Consider the following 17,358-nt stretch of genomic DNA (forward strand, 5'->3'; position numbering starts at 1 on the left):
TAAACGACATCCTGAATATAGCGTCTTCCCTTCCCTCCACTCCACCAGTTCCTTGCCATCTTTAATCCCCTCTGGATCCGTTCCCTTTCTGTCTCTCCTTAGAAAAGTATAGGATTCTGAGAGATAACAACCAAACAGGACAAAATAAGGTTTAGTAAGATGAAGCAAAATTGTTCATACCAAAGTTGAATACAGCAACCCAACAGGAGGAAAAGAGTTCCAAGAGCAGGCAAAGGAGTCCGAGACATACTTGTTCTCATGGTCAGGAGTTCCATAAAAATATTAAGCTGGTAGCTATAAAAGATACACAAAGACAGCAGGCAGTTGTTTTCCGTCTGGCTTCTCCCACGCCAAAGTATGTGCGTCCACCTCATGGAAGACTCAATGGACATGGACATGAAACTTCTTAGGCCTCAGAACTACCTTTCCAGTTGTGAACCAAAGCCTGACAAAGACTATCACTTTAAAGTGGATAATGATGAAAATGAGCACCAATTATCATTAAAAATGCTCAGGTTAGGAGCAGGGGCAAAAGATGAGTTACATATCGTAGAGGCAGAAGCAATGAACCATGAAGGCAGCCCAATTAAAGTAACACTGGCAACTTTGGAAATGTCTGACAACCAACAGTTTCCCTTGGGGACTTCGAAATGACACCACCTGTGGTCTTGAGGTTGAAGTGTGGTTCAGGGCCTGTGCATATTAGTGGACAGCACCTAGTAGCTGTAGAGGAAGATGCAGAGTCAGAAGATGATGAAGAAGAAGATATAAAACTGTTAGGCATGTCGGGAAAGAGATCTGCTCCTGGAGGTGGTAACAAAGTGCCACACAAAAAAGTAAAACTTCATGATGAAGATGAAGAAGGTGATAAAGAAGATGATGATTTTGATAAAGAGGAAACTGAAGAAAAGGTTCCAGTGAAGAAATTTGTATGAGATATTCCAGCCAAAAATGCACAAAAATCAAACCAAAATGAAAAAGACTTAAAACCATCAAAACCAAGATCAAAGTGTCAAGAGTCCTTTAAAAAAGCAGGAAAAAACTCCCAAAACACCAAAAGGACCTAGTTCTGTAGAAGATATTAAGGCAAAAATGCAAGCAAGTATAGAAAATGTGATTCTCTTCCCAAAGTAGAAGCCAAGTTCATTAATTATGTGAAGTTTTCCCAGATGACTGACGAGGAGGCTATTCAAGACCTCTGGCAGTGGAAGAAGTCTCTTTAAGAAAATGGTTTAAACAGTTTGAAATATTTTGTCTTACTTCATTTCTGTAATAGTTGATATCTGGATGTCCTTTTTATATTGCAAAGTGAGAATTTTCCTTACTGGGTTGAATAAATGTTGCATAGGTTCAGTTGCCAAGAATGTGTTGTCTAAAATGCGTGTTCAGTCTTCAAGGATGGAACTCTACCCTTTACTTGGTTTTAACTATGTATGGAATGTTATTATAGGACATAGTAATAATGGTGATCAGATGTGGAAATGGTAGGGAGACAAAAATACACATGTGAAATAAACTCAAGATTTTAATAAAGTAAAAAAAAATACGAAGAACCTGGTATAGATCCATGTAGGCCCTATGCTTCCTGCTTCAGCCTCTGTAAGCTCAAATGCACATTGATCAGTTGATTCAGAAGGCCTTGTTCTCCTGGTGTCCTCCATTTCCTATGGCTTCTCCAATCTTTCTGCCTCCTCCTTGAGCTCTAAGGGGAACAATTTGACTGAGACCTCCAATTTAGAGTCTTTCTGCATAGTATGTAGATGTGGTCTCTGCATCTGTTCCCATCTGCTGCCAGAGTTACGTTCTCTGATGATGACTGGATAAGGGACCAATCTATGTATCTATGAGTATAGCAGAATATCATTAGAGATCATTTTATTTACTTTTTTAGGTCAGTCCTGTTTGGTCTTTGGGATATCTAGTGTCTGGTTTCTGGTTACCCAAGCAGTGTCAGGTATGGCCTCCTTCTTGTGGAGTAAGCCTTAAGTGAAATCATGGGTTGGCTACTCCCACAAGTTCTGTGCCACAATTGTTCTAGTATATTTTGTAGGTGGGACAGTGTGATGCCTATTCCTTGTTGGCAACTTGACTACATCTGGAATGAACTACAATCCAGATATGGAGGGCACACCTGTGAATCAGATCTTGAGGCTGGAAGACACAGACTTCTGACCCAGATCTTGATATGGGATGACACAGTCTTTTGATCCAGATCTTAAGGCAATGGCCTTGAAAAGCTTAGGTCCAGGTGAGGTAATCCCAGGAGACTGAAGCAAGTAGATTTCTGAGTTCAAGGCCAGCCTGGGACAGAGTAAGTTCCAAATCTAGGTATGGTGGTTCATACTTTTAATCTGGGCCATACCTTCTGCTGGAGGCCTACCTAAGAATGATGGAAGAAGGAAGGCTCACTGTTGGGAGCTGCAGGATTCAGCTTTATAGAGGACCAGCTGAAATAACCAGCCTTGTGGGACTGAGCAACTACTAGGTTCTTGTACGTCCCATTCACAGCTGCTCTTTGTTGGGTTAATTGGACTGCAGACTCTTGAGTCGTTCAAATGATTTCCCTTAATATATAGAGACATTCCATAAGTTCTGTGACTCTAGAGAACCCTGGCTGATACAGAGTATAGGTCAAAGGTTTTGTGTGTGGATTGGTGCTTATATTTCTCTTTTGCTAGAAGTACCTTCTTGAATCAGTGACTAGAACATAGGGGTGAAGTCTCCATATAGGCACCAGCTCGACTTCTTCATGTTCAATGAATTGTGTGGATGTTGTCCGCAGCAGTGGGGCTCCATTGTCAGTTTGAGAAGAGTAATACTTAGTCTTAGCATCAACTTGGGTTGATCGGGACCCCTTGGCCAACAACTCAATGGAATACAACCTAGATCCACCAGTGGAAGATTTGCCTGCCTATAAAAGCTGGCCAGTTGAGACTCCTTTTCCTCTACTACTCGGAGTCCTCATTATGGTCACCTTCATTGATTCCAGGAAATTTCCACTGCACTATATTAACACATTATCTCCCAAATGCCCTCCAATTACAGTCAGGGATAGCGATTCCCCTAGAAGTTCTTTTATTGTTGAAAATAGTTTTCCCTATCCTGTGGTTTTGTTATTCCAAATGATGCACATTAAAAAAAGTATGTGCCTTACAAATTGTTCTGCAATCCAAATATACAGCAGCATGGAAAACACCATTTAGAAAACAAAAGCCAATGTGAAAAGGCAGATTAAAACAGCTACACCAGTACAGGTTTCATACAGATCACATTTTACAGCTTTCTTACTCCATCGTCTATGTCCTTCAGCTGGCTCCACTGTTCCATGTTTAAAGAAACACCTTCAGTCTTAGCAGGACCCAGGGCTTCCCCTTCCACTGGTGCTCTTACTAGGATATTCATTGCTACCTATGAGGTCAGAGTCCAGGGTCAGTCCATGTATAGTCTTTAGGTAGTGGCTTAGTCCTGGAAGCTCTGGTTGCTTGGCATTGTTGTACATATGGGGTCTCGAGCCTTCAAGCTCTTCAGTTCTTTCTCTGATTCCTTCAAGGGGTCCTATTCTCAAATCAGTGGTTTGCTGCTGGCATTCGCGTCTGTGTTTGCTGTATTCTGGCTGTGTCTCTCGGGAGAGATCTACATCCGGCTCCTGTCGGCCTGCACTTCTTTGCTTCATCCATCTTGTCTAATTGGATGGCTGTATATGTATGGGCCACATGTGGGGCAGGCTCTGAATGGGTGTTCCTTCTGTGTCTGTTTTAATTGAGGGAGGCGGTAATGGGGAGGATGGGGGGGGAACACCATATAGAAGGGAGGAGGGGTTAGGGGATGTTGGCTAGAAACAGGGAAAGGGAATAACAATCGAAATGTAAATAAGAAATACTCAAGTTAATAAAGAAAAAAAAAAGAATTCACAGAACAAGGAATCACTAAGACTGTAAACAATATTATTGTGCTGAGAACCTCAGCATTTTTTCTTCTCATATATGAGGTAATCCATGGTAACTAATACTATACCTTCAAATCTTAAATCTGCCCAAAGAAGGAACAGTAGACAGATGTAAAAGGGAATACGCCTAGGAAAGTGGACATGCAAGATGGACAGCTCAGCAAGCAAAGGCATTAGCCGCCAAGCCAGGTAACCTCATGTCAATGCCGGGACATAAATGATAAAGGGGGACAGACAACTCCCAAAAGTTGTGTTCAGCCATTATGTACGTTCTAAGGCACATGTGTCCCAACACAAGTGCACATACAATTAATAGACAAAGAGATAAAAATTAATCATTTAAAGCCTGATGGGAAATAGGAATGATGACTAATTGAATGATGACTAATTGTACATTAAATTTAATTCCTAAATTCAATAAAATGCATAAATTAAAAAAAAAGAAACACCTTTCTCCCTGGTGTCATTTCACCTTCTGAGTCCATCCAATATTCTCTAATATCAATTAGAAGTTTTCCTTTAAAGTCCTCAACACTGACATATCTCAGCTTTCCAATCTGGAACGTGTTATCATCTCTGCTGTGGCTACTCTGCTTGGAGGATGCCGGAGCTCTAGAAGTCTCACAAGGCTTTTGCTTCTTCACGGTTTCTCTGGAACAACTTGATTTTTCCTCGTTAACTTTTTTCCAACTTCTCGTCAGAATCACTGCCTGAAGAGCCTGAAGAAACTAGTTCCTTTGATTTAGGCAGTGCTCCTCTCCAGCCGTCCAACAGCCTCTAGCTCGCTCACTTGCTGCAGACTGACTGATGTCCTCATTCTTAATAGCTGAATAGTGTTCCATTGTGTAAATCAACCACATTTTCTGTATCCATTCTTCAGTGAAGGAGAATCTGGGTTTTCAATTTGATTCCATTGATCAACATTTCTGTTTTTATGCTAATCCCATGTAGACACATGGGCCAGAATGCTAAGAGAAGCTCTGTAGCTGGCTGTATCCGTCCTTGTACAGCTACTCAAACTTTAAAACTCTTTGATCATCTGTAAAACGGGAGATTAAACTGTGGGTAGCTTTGAGGGTCCATTCCAGCTCTTCAGTTGTTAATATATTTTTAATGTAAACTCTTTAGTTACCGTGCCCTGTTTCTGGGATGATACTCTTTCAAATCTTCTATATGGTTGTCTTCTTCATAGAGCTAACATTCTAGCAAAGAGAAATAGATAAATTAAAACGATACACAGTATATCAGGTGTTATACATACTAGAGACAAAATTATACCAAAAGGTGGATAATAAGGAATATTTGACCTCTTCATTTTAAAGGTACTACTTGGGGAAGGCTTTCATTTAGAAAATACTTGAGTTACGATATGACAGAATTGAAGAGTGAGCTCTACAGTGATCTGAGAGCATTGTGTAAGTGCTAGGTCCTGATAAAGGAGAGTGCTAGGCCTCTTTGAGGTCACTGTGGAGAGAGTGGAGCAACTGAGTGGAATCATCAGAGAGGTGCTTAGAGAAACCATGGAGAGGGAAAGTGGCAACCAGATCCTTAAGTGCCTTGTAAGTGATTGTGAAGGGCCTGGCCTCTACCCTAGATAAGATGGAAAAGTACTTCTTCCTATGTGGATTTCTCTACTGATGGTCCCCTCTCCCAATTTAGCAAATGTAAGTCATTTGAAGGCACTTTCCCCCCAAAAGTTTTGAAGAACTTCTTGCCCTATTTATAACTATACACACGACACGTAGACTGGTGTCCAACCTGAAAGATCTGTTCAGTGAATATTTGCTGAATGAATGAATTGTGTAAGTGCATTATTGCCAAAAGATCCTGGAAAAGAAGTTGAAGAGAACACATTTAAACATTTAAAAATATGTTTTAGAATGGCTAAGCTGTTTGAACAAAACAAACAAACCTTAGTAGCTCTGGTCTCCATGTAAACTATCAATGTGATGAATCCTAATTTCCTGGTTAGTTCCCCAAACCTGTCATTAATCACTGATGAAATCATCCAAATTATTTATGGTATCTTAGTAATGACTCAGAAAAAGCATACTAGTCATTTCATGTTAACTAGTTAACTTACCCAATCTAGTTTAAATTGAGGGGAAAAGGTCACTACGAATGTCTGTTATCCTAGCACTTTGATCTAGAGGCCAATATCCATGACCACTAAAATAAAACATTAAAAAATCCATTGTTCCAGGACATGGTCGTGGCAGCACCTGCTTTTAATCCCATCACTCAGGAGGAGGAGGTGGGTTTCTGTGAGTTAAAGGTCAGCTGAGTTTACAGAGTGAGTTTCAGGGCAGTCAGGGCTAGACAGTGAAATCCTGTCTTAAAAATTCAAAAGAAAATATAATTTTCTGTATATTTTATACATGAGAGGATGCTAACTAAAAACAAAAAACAAAAAATAAACAAAAAAACCCCAAAACAGAAAAAAAAATCTGTCAAAGATCAAAATAATTGGTACATTGACACTTTTCTGGTCTTTAGATATTCTTCCATGTCTCTTTCCACTCTTTTTATACAATCGAATTGCCCAAATCACTTACTCGTATATTAAAATTATCATGATGACAGATAGGGTCAACAGCACCTCACTGAGGGGCATTGGGGAAAGGGTTATATTTTTTCCCGGTTGTAGCTACTGATAAGTCCTCCTTCCTCAAGTAAAATACCTTCCATTCTCACTTGAGCAAGAAACTCCAATTAAACTCTGTGGGCCACACAAAAAGCATGAGGACTTGTTGACAACGATCCCAGTAGAAGAAGGGGGAGAATAAGATAGGAGAATGAGGTGGTAAAAATGACTAAAATTTATTATATAAATATATGAAACTGTAAGGCAATTAAAAAACCCATAGCTCTTTAGTGTCAAGTGTAAAAGAAATAACCCATTCACTTTTTGTTATACCAAATTCCTCCCATGGTATAAAGTGCCCTCCTCCCAGTTAGTAATTCCTTCACAGTAACTCAGTTTTTTGACATATGGATGCTCTAGTAAGTAAGGCATTAAGGGACTGCAACTTTATACTGTACGTTGATTCCCTCTGTCTTTGGTATTTTCTAAGTAGTGTTTGCTTCAATAGTCTTCTCCTCCTTTAATAATCTTAATTCTTTTCTTTATGAAAAGTCTAATGCCAATATTAGTGCTTTGGAGAATTTTTTTTCGCCAGATGCTCCAACCATTTCCTACATTTTTGGGATTGTGTTGACAATGCCATGCTGTTGAGCATTTTAGAATTAAGGAAGAAATTAAGTTGTACCCCTCTGAGAAAGCCACAAGTATAAGGACTGTGATTAACTGAGTACCTGTCTCTCAGATTCGGTAATCTACAGCAGCTAGATCACTGGCTACACTAAAACACAAGTCTCAGGAGGAGAAAGTAGAGACCAGATAAATGGGAATGGCGGAGGAGAGGGGAGGAGAAGTAACTCCAGCAGCGTGTAAGGGAAGTGAGTGAGGGAACATCAAGGGGCTAAACATTGGCTTCCTCCTAGGTTAGTCCTAATCCCCAAGTTTTTCTCTGAGTCCAGTTTTCATTTGTTTCTTACATTTTCTTATATTGCTTTAATTGTATAGATTAAAGAAGGCAGATTTTTCTTGATATGGATGTATGAAACTGTAAAGCAATTTAAAAACCCATAGTTCTTTAGTGTCATATGTAAAAGAAATAACCAGATCTGTTCTTGTTCTATCAAAGTCCTCCCATGGTGTAGTGCCCTCCTCTCATTCATCTTGATTGAAGCTAAGAAAGATCATGATTCCACGTATGAAAGAATTCACAAGTTTTGTAGATTTAATTTCTTATGTCTGGAAAAGCACAAATCAAATGTTACATAAAAATTAAAATAAATAAAACAAAACATTCTGTAACATTTCTTTAATTATCTATGTTGCCAATCTTCCTGAGCAGACACACATGTGGCTGGTTAACAAGCAAGGTAAGAAGGCAAGTTCACCAGGTGAGCTCCTGAGCTGAGCAGAGTTGGAGCTCTGTGCCTTTGCTTGCACTGGTTCAGTGTAGTCCCAGGTTATACAGATAACGGGATGCTTAATCCAGGAAGTGGTCTTCCTAGGAAATCCTAACTTATTTGTAGATTTCTTTCTCTGCAAGTTCATTGTCTATGCAAATTTGACCTTGTTATACAGTTTAATTTTATACACAACAGATTTTCTGAATTAAGGCATCAATTTTCATAATATTTTAGTATTGATTTTAGGTTTCTCTGTATATGAAAGTATGTAATGTTTTGTCAGTGACAATTGACCCTGTGCCTTGCTATTATTATATACCATTAATCTAAACCAAACATTGCATTGTGGACTAAAATATAATTAAAGAACTGTAAATAATGCAGAAACTCATTTAACAGCAATACCTAAAAATTTCATGAAGGAAATCAAATCCAAACTATTCGTTTCAGTAAATACTCGGGTAAATTAGCAGATTTATAATGATAATTCATGAAATGCCTATATCTGTAGCCAATAATCCATAAATGCCATGCATTGATAATCACATAGCATTTATATTTTAAAGAATGACAAATTTCCCCATTTGAATCTACATAAACCACAGTTATAGAAAACGTAGTAATTTGTTGTCTGTGTGCATACATATGTATATTATAAGAAATATGTGATACATGGTATAAACATCGGAAAGTATAGTTCAGTGTACGCAGTAAGAAATATCGGAATTCTGACCTTGGACTATATATCGAACATTGAAGAGGAAATGCATCTTAAATAAGTTTTAAATAACATAAAACATAAAATAAAAGTGTATATGTTAAATAATATAAAGGAAAATATTTCTTCTATGAATTAATCTATAGGCAGTACAGTAGATTAGTAGTGGATACCTAAATGCAAGAAGTTAATACTTAGAATATAGATGAAATTCTTAGGTAATCAATACAAAGGAAGTTTAATTGAATAACAAGTACACACAAACACACACACTGAACATCTAAATTATAAGAAATATATAGGATTGTGTTTATTGACATGTAGATGTTATGTATGTAGATGTTCATGTATGTTCAGGTTCACATGGAAATATGTATACCTACATGTGCTATCCAGGTGACTTCAGATGTGCTTCTTCCTCAGGAACTGTCCACCTTTATTTCCCTTTTTGAAACACGCCAGCCTTCAACTTGCTATGTAGACTAAATTAGCTTGCTAATGGTCTTCAGGACCATCCCCTAACCCCATCTCTCAGCACTGATATTCTTAGTGTGTACCTCTCTGTCTGGCATTTCTAAAATATGAGTTTTGGGGGATGAGTTCAGATCCTTGAGAAAAGCAACCATCTTACCAACTGAGGAATTTCTCCAGCCCCCATAGAAACCCAAAACAAATACTATCTTGTGTATATCTGTGTCACAAACTTTAGAAGCCTACAAATAATAGCAAAGATTATTAAATATTTCTAATTATGTGGTCTGTGCTATTGCTGTGTGACAAAACTTAGTACCGTAGCATAAAACTCTTATTTTTTGTTTTACATTTTCACAATGATATAAAATTTATTGAGAGCTTTATCATATAAATTTCATTTTATAAATTATAATTTTTATACCATGCATAAAGTACTAGTCATATTTTAGAGGAATTTAATGAGGATTGAACAATAAAATAGATTGGTAAAGAATAGAGAATAATTTTGGATAATATCTTTACATTTTTTAATTTATTTTTACACTCAGGTTTTATTCCTCTCATCTTCCACCCCTTCAACTGTTCTACATCTTGTACTTCCTCCCTGCCCCCTGACTCCCACAAGGATGTCCCACCCCATCAAACCTCTAAACTCCCTGGGGGCCTCCAGTAAGAAACTGAGAAACTCAAGAAGAGGGTTAGGTGCATCTTCTCTGACTGAACCCAGACCTGCAGTCCTCTGCTGTATATGTGTTGGGGGTATCATATTAGCCTGGTGTATGCTGCCTGGTTGGTGATCCAGTGTCTGAGAGATCTCAGGGTCCAGGTTAATTGAGACTGCTGGTCCTCCACAGGGCCGCCCTCCTCCTCAACTTCCTCCAGCTTCCCTAATTCAACCACACGGGTCAGCAGCTTCTGTTCATTGGTGGGTGCACATCTGCATCTGACTCTTTCAGCTGCTTGTTGGGTCTTTTGGAGGGCAGTCATGATAGCTCCTTTTTGTGAATGCCCCATAGCCTCAGTAATGCTGTCAGGCCTTGGGGCCTCCCCTTGAGCTGGACCCCACGTTGGGCCTGTTGCTGGACCTTCTTTTCTCAGGCTTCTCTCCATTTACATCCCTGCGGTTCTTTCAAACAGCAACAATTATGGGTCAGAGTTTTTTCGACTGTGGGATGGCAACCCCATTTCTGCTGGAGGTGGGCTCTACAAGTTCCCTCTCCCCACTGTAGGGCATTTCATCTAAGGTCCCTCCCTGTGAGTCCTGACAGTCTTCACCTACCAGGTCTCTGGTACATTCTGGACGGTCCCCCAACCCCCCCTGCCCACAACCTCCTACCTCCTGAGGTCGCCTGTTTCCATTCTTTCTGCTTGCCCTCAGGGCTTCAGTCCTTTACCCACTCAATACCAGATCATGTTCCCCACTCCTCATTCTCTTTTTCCTTCTCAGGTCTCTCCTCCGTCCCCCCTTGGGATTGCTTTCTTCTCTCTCCAAGGGATTGGATTTTTTAAAATGATGATAATGACCAAAATTCTCAAGGTTTCTGAACAGTCACTCCTTGTCACTCTACTGCTAATTCTTTGAACACATTTACCAACAGATACTTCTAGTATACTATTTGAGGTCCCTAGCCTCCTTAGTTGAATGCCAGTTTCTATTTTATAATGTTGAAGACAGGCCAAGGAGAAGAGAGCTATGATTAAATAATTTACTTTTCCTATTTCTTTTGTCTTTGATGACACCATAAAATTTTTACAATATTTTGAGTTATCAATCTTATATTTCAACATTTCTTTGTAACTTTTTACAAATAAATGCTACCATAAAGGAATATTGTCTTAAACAAAATGAAAAAACAGACTTCTGAAACTATCAGTTTATGGCTTTGGATTTTTTCTCACCAAGTGAGGATTTAATCTGCATGTGTCTTGTATGCTGGGAAATTTCTGTGCCTCCAAACAGCAAATGAAGTCCTGCTGGTAGATTCAGGCTCAAGAATTGTCTATGTTCTAACTCAACTCCTGTTCTTTCTACAAACAGCTCTCTTATGCTGAGGATGGATGGGCATTACTGTCCTGGTTGCCAAAAAAATCATTAGTCACAGCTGAGATGCCTGTATCTATTTCCTTTCTCTCAGATAGCTTTTTACCTCCCATTATGAAAGCCAGGGATATGTTGCTATTGTTTCTTAGTTTGGTGTTATTGTTTTCTTTTTTTCAGAGCTGGGGACCGAACCCAGGGCCTTGCGCTCACCAGGCAAGCGCTCTACCGCTGAGCTAAATCCTCAACCCCGTTATTGTTTTCTTTAATGACCACTGTTCTGGCTGGACCAAGATAGAATCTGGTTGTAGTGTTAACTTGCGCTTTTCTGATGGGTAGTGACACTGAAAATGTTCTATAACTTTTTGGCTATGTTTAACACTTTTTGAGACTCATGTTCGTTGTATTAGTCATTATTGATTTGTTTATTAATTTCTAATAGTTTATTTTGAGTACTTTCTATAGTCTAGATATTAGTTCTTTGCCAGTTCTATAGCTAGAATTTTTTCCAAGTATAAATGCTTTCTCTTCACTCCATTGTTCCTTCATTGTCAGTCACAAATAAGACCAAATTTAATTAGCACGAAAAAATAGATGCAACTAGAGGTTATTGTATTAAGAGAATTGAGTCAGATTCAAAATGACACAGTTTTTCATGTTTCCTCTCATTTGTGGACCCTGCGACATTTTGTAGTTACATAAAATTCATGGGAAATGAAATTTAGAGGAATTTAGGAATATGTCTAGAGGACTGAAGGAATAAACAGGAATAGGGAGAGTGCAGAGGGTAGAAATTATGGGGGTAAAACATGTTAAAATATATGATATCCTTCAATGACTAAGCCCTATGGAACCCAGTGCTATATACAATGAGGATGTGCAAATGAAACAAAACAAAAAAGCCCCAAGGAAGAAAAGAAAAAAGGAATATCAAAGAAATACACAATGGAGTTGGATTCTGCTGGAAAAAGAACACTAAACTTAAGTATAAAATGGACGGAGTTGGAGACAATAGCGAGGAGTGAAAGAAGGCAGCTTGACAAAATTAAATAGTTCATGCTAAGGGGGAAAAGGAAGTGTTTCACCTGGAGGTAGGGACCACCAGGAAGGTGGAAGAGGAAAGAAAGGAGGTAAGGTAAAAGGATACGAGAAATAACGGTGAATAAAGTACATCATATGCACATATGAGAATATTATTAAATGTCTCTATACAATTATATACACTGTTGAGAATTTGAGATGAAGTAAAAAAACAAAAAGACAGGCCAGAAAATTGTTTTGGATCAAATATTCTTATCTAACTTTGTCTGTGCAATCAAGAGATGGTTAAAATACAGATAAAGCATTCAAGTGAAGAGAGCAGGTAACCAAGAATATGGATTGGTATGGAAGCCCTCTAAAGTTAAAGTTTGACTTGGGATCATGTTACAGTTTAGTCATCCATTTCTATACCCAAGAAGTTATGTACCTAAAACGAAGGCTATGCATTAAATGTGAATGTAAATTTGAGAACCCAGAGAGAACTGGACATTTCAGAGTTGGAAACGATTTTCATCTTGTTCAATTATCTAAGGACAAAGGAAATTTCATTCATGTTTAAGCCCATAAAAGTTCCTGTATTTGGGACTGCAAAATATACCTATCAATGTACTCATCAGCTTGGAGACTTAGTCCAGTGGGTTTGGAAAATAATGGTAAATAAAACATGTTCCTGTCTTAGGCTTCAGGGAAGCTGGTGTCCTTACAGCTGCTTAGGTTTTTTTTTTGTTTTTTTTTTTTTTTTTTTTTGGTTTTGAATACATTTTTCTTGAAGTAGCTTAGTTTTTAAGCCATAGGTTTCGATTCTAATAAAAAGTGCACTTCCAATGCAAGAGGCTCCTCTCTACCAAAGGGCATTGGTATTAAATGAGAACAAGGTGTCAAGTAGTTGTAAGTCTATCTTTGAAAAGTCTTCTGTCATGAAATTGAAATGAGTGAAATCCCAGGAGCCTGAAATCTGTTGAATGCTTTAGAGAAAAAAAAAAAAATCAAAACTATTGTGGAACCTTACATTTGTTAGTTTAAATGCATATTTCAGGCTAGGTTAGTTGATCTAACTGACCCATTTGCATCTCTATAGTCACGACACTATGAATTCATCAAAAAGATGTTAGAATTGTAAAGAGGTTCAAATCGACTCAAGCTGTCCAGACTATTTCCCTGCATTCTTACTCCTTTAGAAATGTCAGGTCAGTATGACTGGCATATGTAAACTATCTTGGTACAGTTATACTTAGACATCGAGCTAATGAAATACTCTCCAGGAAGGCACAAGGTTATACTGCATGAATCAAGACTATTCAATTCCACTGGTCCTGGAAAAATTGACCTTATTTTTTTACAAATGCATTGCATAGACCTCCCTCAAGAGCCATGTCACAGAAGGGTAGCCAGGTCTCACTAGATGTTCTTTCCTTTCCCCAGTTCTTCGCCTACTTAGCTGTTGTCCAGCCTTGTCCAGTGTGATTTGATGTGTCTCTTTCTATATTCCTGTGAACAAATCTGTGAAATAATAATTTCTATTTATGGATGTTCTTTTCAGAGATTCTATGCTTTGTCCTGCTGTAGATATATGTTCCATTGGAGTGCTTCAAGGGACCGTTTTTTACAGGAATGATTTCCAAATGTTTGCTGCAATATCTGGGTGGATACTGATTGGTCATTTCTCACGGTGAGGAATTCATTTAATTTGGAAGTTCGTCTTCAGTTGACTCTTGATTGAACTCTTTTTTTTTTTATTTAACCAGGGTTCATTTTAACAGCATATTCATGTGCCTTCTCAACGATTCCTGTACATTTCAGTTCACTGACAAGATTAATATGTGGATCTCCTGAGTTAACTGTTTTTAGTGGGTGATTTAAAATTTCATCAGTAATTAGAGCTCCCTTACCAGGAAAGCAACTTTGAATTTTCGTGTCATAACGAACTTCTCCACATGCTCCACATTCTTGCAGTATGTGGTTATATACAGGATCAGTAGTCTGAGAAATACTTTTCTCTTCTAAGATGTTCATCAAGATTAGGAGCTAAAATGCCAATACTTTGTGTCCCTTGCAGATTTTGTCAGGTGAAATGTGACTTGTTTAATTTGGTCTGATAATTGTTCACATCTTTGCTTCAGGCACTTGGCAATTTAATGAGTTTAGCCAAAACATAACCAATATTTCCTATAAAAATGTGGTACCTAACAGAATACATTTTCTATATTAAAATCTTTTCCTTTAAATCTTGACCAATCTTTGCACATTTTTAATAATTTTGACAATTTCTAAAACTAATTTCAAATGTGATGATTCTTCCTTTCTGGGAGTTATTTCCTTCACTGTTAAAATCCCATAATGTCATATTCAAATCTATACACTCTGGGCAAGGCGGTACTGATTTACAGTACGAAGAGCATATAAGTGCTTGACTGGGGCCATCATCATCATCATCATCATCATCATCATCATTTTAGCTGACTCATGCTTTTTAAAAATATAGATCGGTGTTCAAACTTTTTGTTAAAAAGCACTTCGTATTACACAAATAACTATAATATTTCTTCATTCCCATGTGCACATTTGGTGTCTTTCTAACTTTTAATGTTTATAAATAAAGTCATATAAAAGTGTGTGATTGCCCTTTCATGTGCCCTTTTAAGGTTGTCATGGTACTTTAAGAGGCTAACACAGAAGGGTAAAGGAAGTCTCCATAAAACCCAGAGAGGAAAACTGCACCTCCTCTTTGGATTCTGTCTGGAGTCACAGATGAAAAAAAAAAGTGTGTGAAAATTTCCTATAGTGTTGCACAGGATTTTTTTTAACCCACTCTGCCTCTAACATTGCAATATATGAACCACAATGCTCACAACAGTGCTATAAACAAAGGCAATTACTTTTTCATTACTTGCCTTGTCTGGTAAATGATATAGTGCTTGATTCTTTGGCTTCTCTTTTAATTTTAATCTGACTTTTAGAAATCTATTCTGGCAAGACTGTACAGGTGGCTTGGTGGTTACAAGAATGTGCTGTTCTTCCAGAGGACCTGAATTTCGTTCCTTAGTCCATCAGCCAAAACCCAGCTGTACAAAAAATAATTATTTCTTTAAAATGAGAAAAGAACGATTCTCAGAATGAATTTAAGGTTTGGATTTACTTTCTTAGAGTCATGTTTTCACTCTGAAGCCCAGCCTGGCCTAGAAGTCACTCTTTAGTTCAGTCTAGTATGAAACTTTTGTACTGAACTTGCCTCAGCTTTTCAGGTGTTGGAATTATAGATATGAATCATGTTCTTTTTTTTCAAGTTGACTGCCTTTAATCTGGTTGGCACTGCTGAGTGTCAAACCTGAGGCCTTACACATGCTAGGCAACGGTTCTCATACTTTTATGCCCCTACCTCTTGAATTTAGTACATATGGGGGAAATTTTTAAATATTTCATCATTTGACTATTTCTTTTGGCTCTCTATTTATTTTGGAAACACAAATAAAAAGCTTTAAAAACTTGGCTAAGAATGCCAGCAGCAAACCATTGCTGGGTCCCTGTTGAAGGAATTAGAGAAATGATTGAAGGAGCTGAAGAGGCTTGCAACCCTATAAGAACAATACCAACCAACCAGAGCTCCAAGGGACTAAACCACTACCCAAAGTCTACACATGGACTGACCCATGACTTCAGCCGAATATGTAGCAGAAGATAGCCTTGTTGGGCACCAACAAGAGGAGAAGACCTTGGTCCTGCCAAGGTTGGATACACAGTGTAGGGGAATTTCAGCGGTGACAGAAAGAGTGTTGAATAGGAAGAGGAATAGCCTTATAGAAGAAGGGGAGGGGATGAGGATGAGGGGCTTATGTCCAGGAAACTGGGAAAAGGAATAACTTTTGAAATGTAAATAAAATATCCAATTAAAAAAAAAAAAAACTTGGCCAAGATCGATAAAACAAATGACAGCTCATTCTGGTTAGCATACACTACATGGAAAGGGGAACACTTGTTCATTACTGGTGGGTGTACACCCACTGTGGAAATTAGGTTGCAATTCTTCAGAAAGCTGGGAAATCTGCCTTAATATCCAATTCTATCTCTCTTGGACATATGTCCAGAGGGCTTTATATCTCAATACAAAGACACTTGTTCATCTATGTTCATTGCTGATCTATTAATAGCCAGAAATTGAAAGCAGCCTAGATGTCCACCAACCGATGGAAGGATAAGGAGAACGTGATACGTTTATACAATGGACTCTTATGTAGCTGTCTAAAAACACTGAACTGAATGAAATTTGCAGGTAAATGGATGGAGTTAGAAAAGCTTATCTTAGCAAAGAAGTGCAGGCTGACAGGAACGGATGTAGATCTCTCCTGAGAGACACAGCCAGAATACAGCAAATACATAGGGTAATGCCAGCAGCAAACCACTGAACTGAGAATGGGACCCCCCCGTTGAAGGAATCAGAGAAAGAACTGGAAGAGCTTGAAGGGGCTCGAGACCCCATATGAACAACAATGCCAAGCAACCAGAGCTTCCAGGGACTAAGCCACTACCTAAAGACTATACATGGACTGACCCTGGACTCTGACCTCATAGGTAGCAATGAATATCCTAGTAAGAGCACCAGGGGAAGGGGAAGCCCTGGGTCCTGCCAAGACTGAACCCCAGTGAACGTGATTGTTGTGGGAGGGCGGTAATGGGGGAAGATGGGAGGGGAACACCGATAGAGAAGGGAGGGGTAGAGGTTAGGGGGATGTTGGCCCGGAAACCAGAGAAGGGGAATAACAATTGAAATGTAAATAAGAAATACTCAAGTTAATAAAGATAAAAAACAAAACAAAACAAAAAAAAAAAAAAAAAGAAGAAAAGAAAAGAAAAGCTCATCTTGAGTGAGGTAACCCAGACCCAAAAAGACAAACACTGTATTTTAAAAATTATACATGGATGTTGGCTTTTAAAGCCTTCAATAGGGGTTGGGGATTTAGTTAAAATGATAATAAATTTTAAATATAAATACTGAAATTACGAAATAAAAAAAAAATAAAAAAAAACAGAAAAAAAAAAAAAAAAAATAAAGCCTTCAATAGTTGTGCTGCAATCCTTATAACCAGAAGTTAGATATCTAGTGAGAGACGTGGGAGAGGAGAGGATTCCTAGCAAAGAAGGAAAAAGTAGAATATATAGTTATAG

The 17,358-nt window shown here is 38.3% G+C and overlaps 1 non-coding gene and 2 pseudogenes across 1 annotated transcript; 2 read left to right on the forward strand and 1 right to left on the reverse strand.

Annotated features, from left to right (window-relative positions):
- The first annotated feature begins 372 nt into the window (after positions 1-372).
- Positions 373-1,223, forward strand: LOC116888958 (annotated as a pseudogene).
- Positions 1,224-3,273: 2,050 nt separating this feature from the next.
- On the reverse strand, positions 3,274-14,211 carry LOC116888157 (annotated as a pseudogene).
- A 616-nt stretch (positions 14,212-14,827) lies between these two features.
- LOC116889539 lies at positions 14,828-14,948 on the forward strand. Its single transcript, XR_004386474.1, has one exon. It is a non-coding gene; the product is annotated as a small nucleolar RNA SNORA26 (small nucleolar RNA).
- Positions 14,949-17,358: the final 2,410 nt, after the last annotated feature.

The sequence above is a fragment of the Rattus rattus genome, chromosome X, assembly GCF_011064425.1.
Source record: "Rattus rattus isolate New Zealand chromosome X, Rrattus_CSIRO_v1, whole genome shotgun sequence".
In the NCBI taxonomy this organism is placed as follows: Eukaryota; Metazoa; Chordata; class Mammalia; order Rodentia; family Muridae; genus Rattus; species Rattus rattus.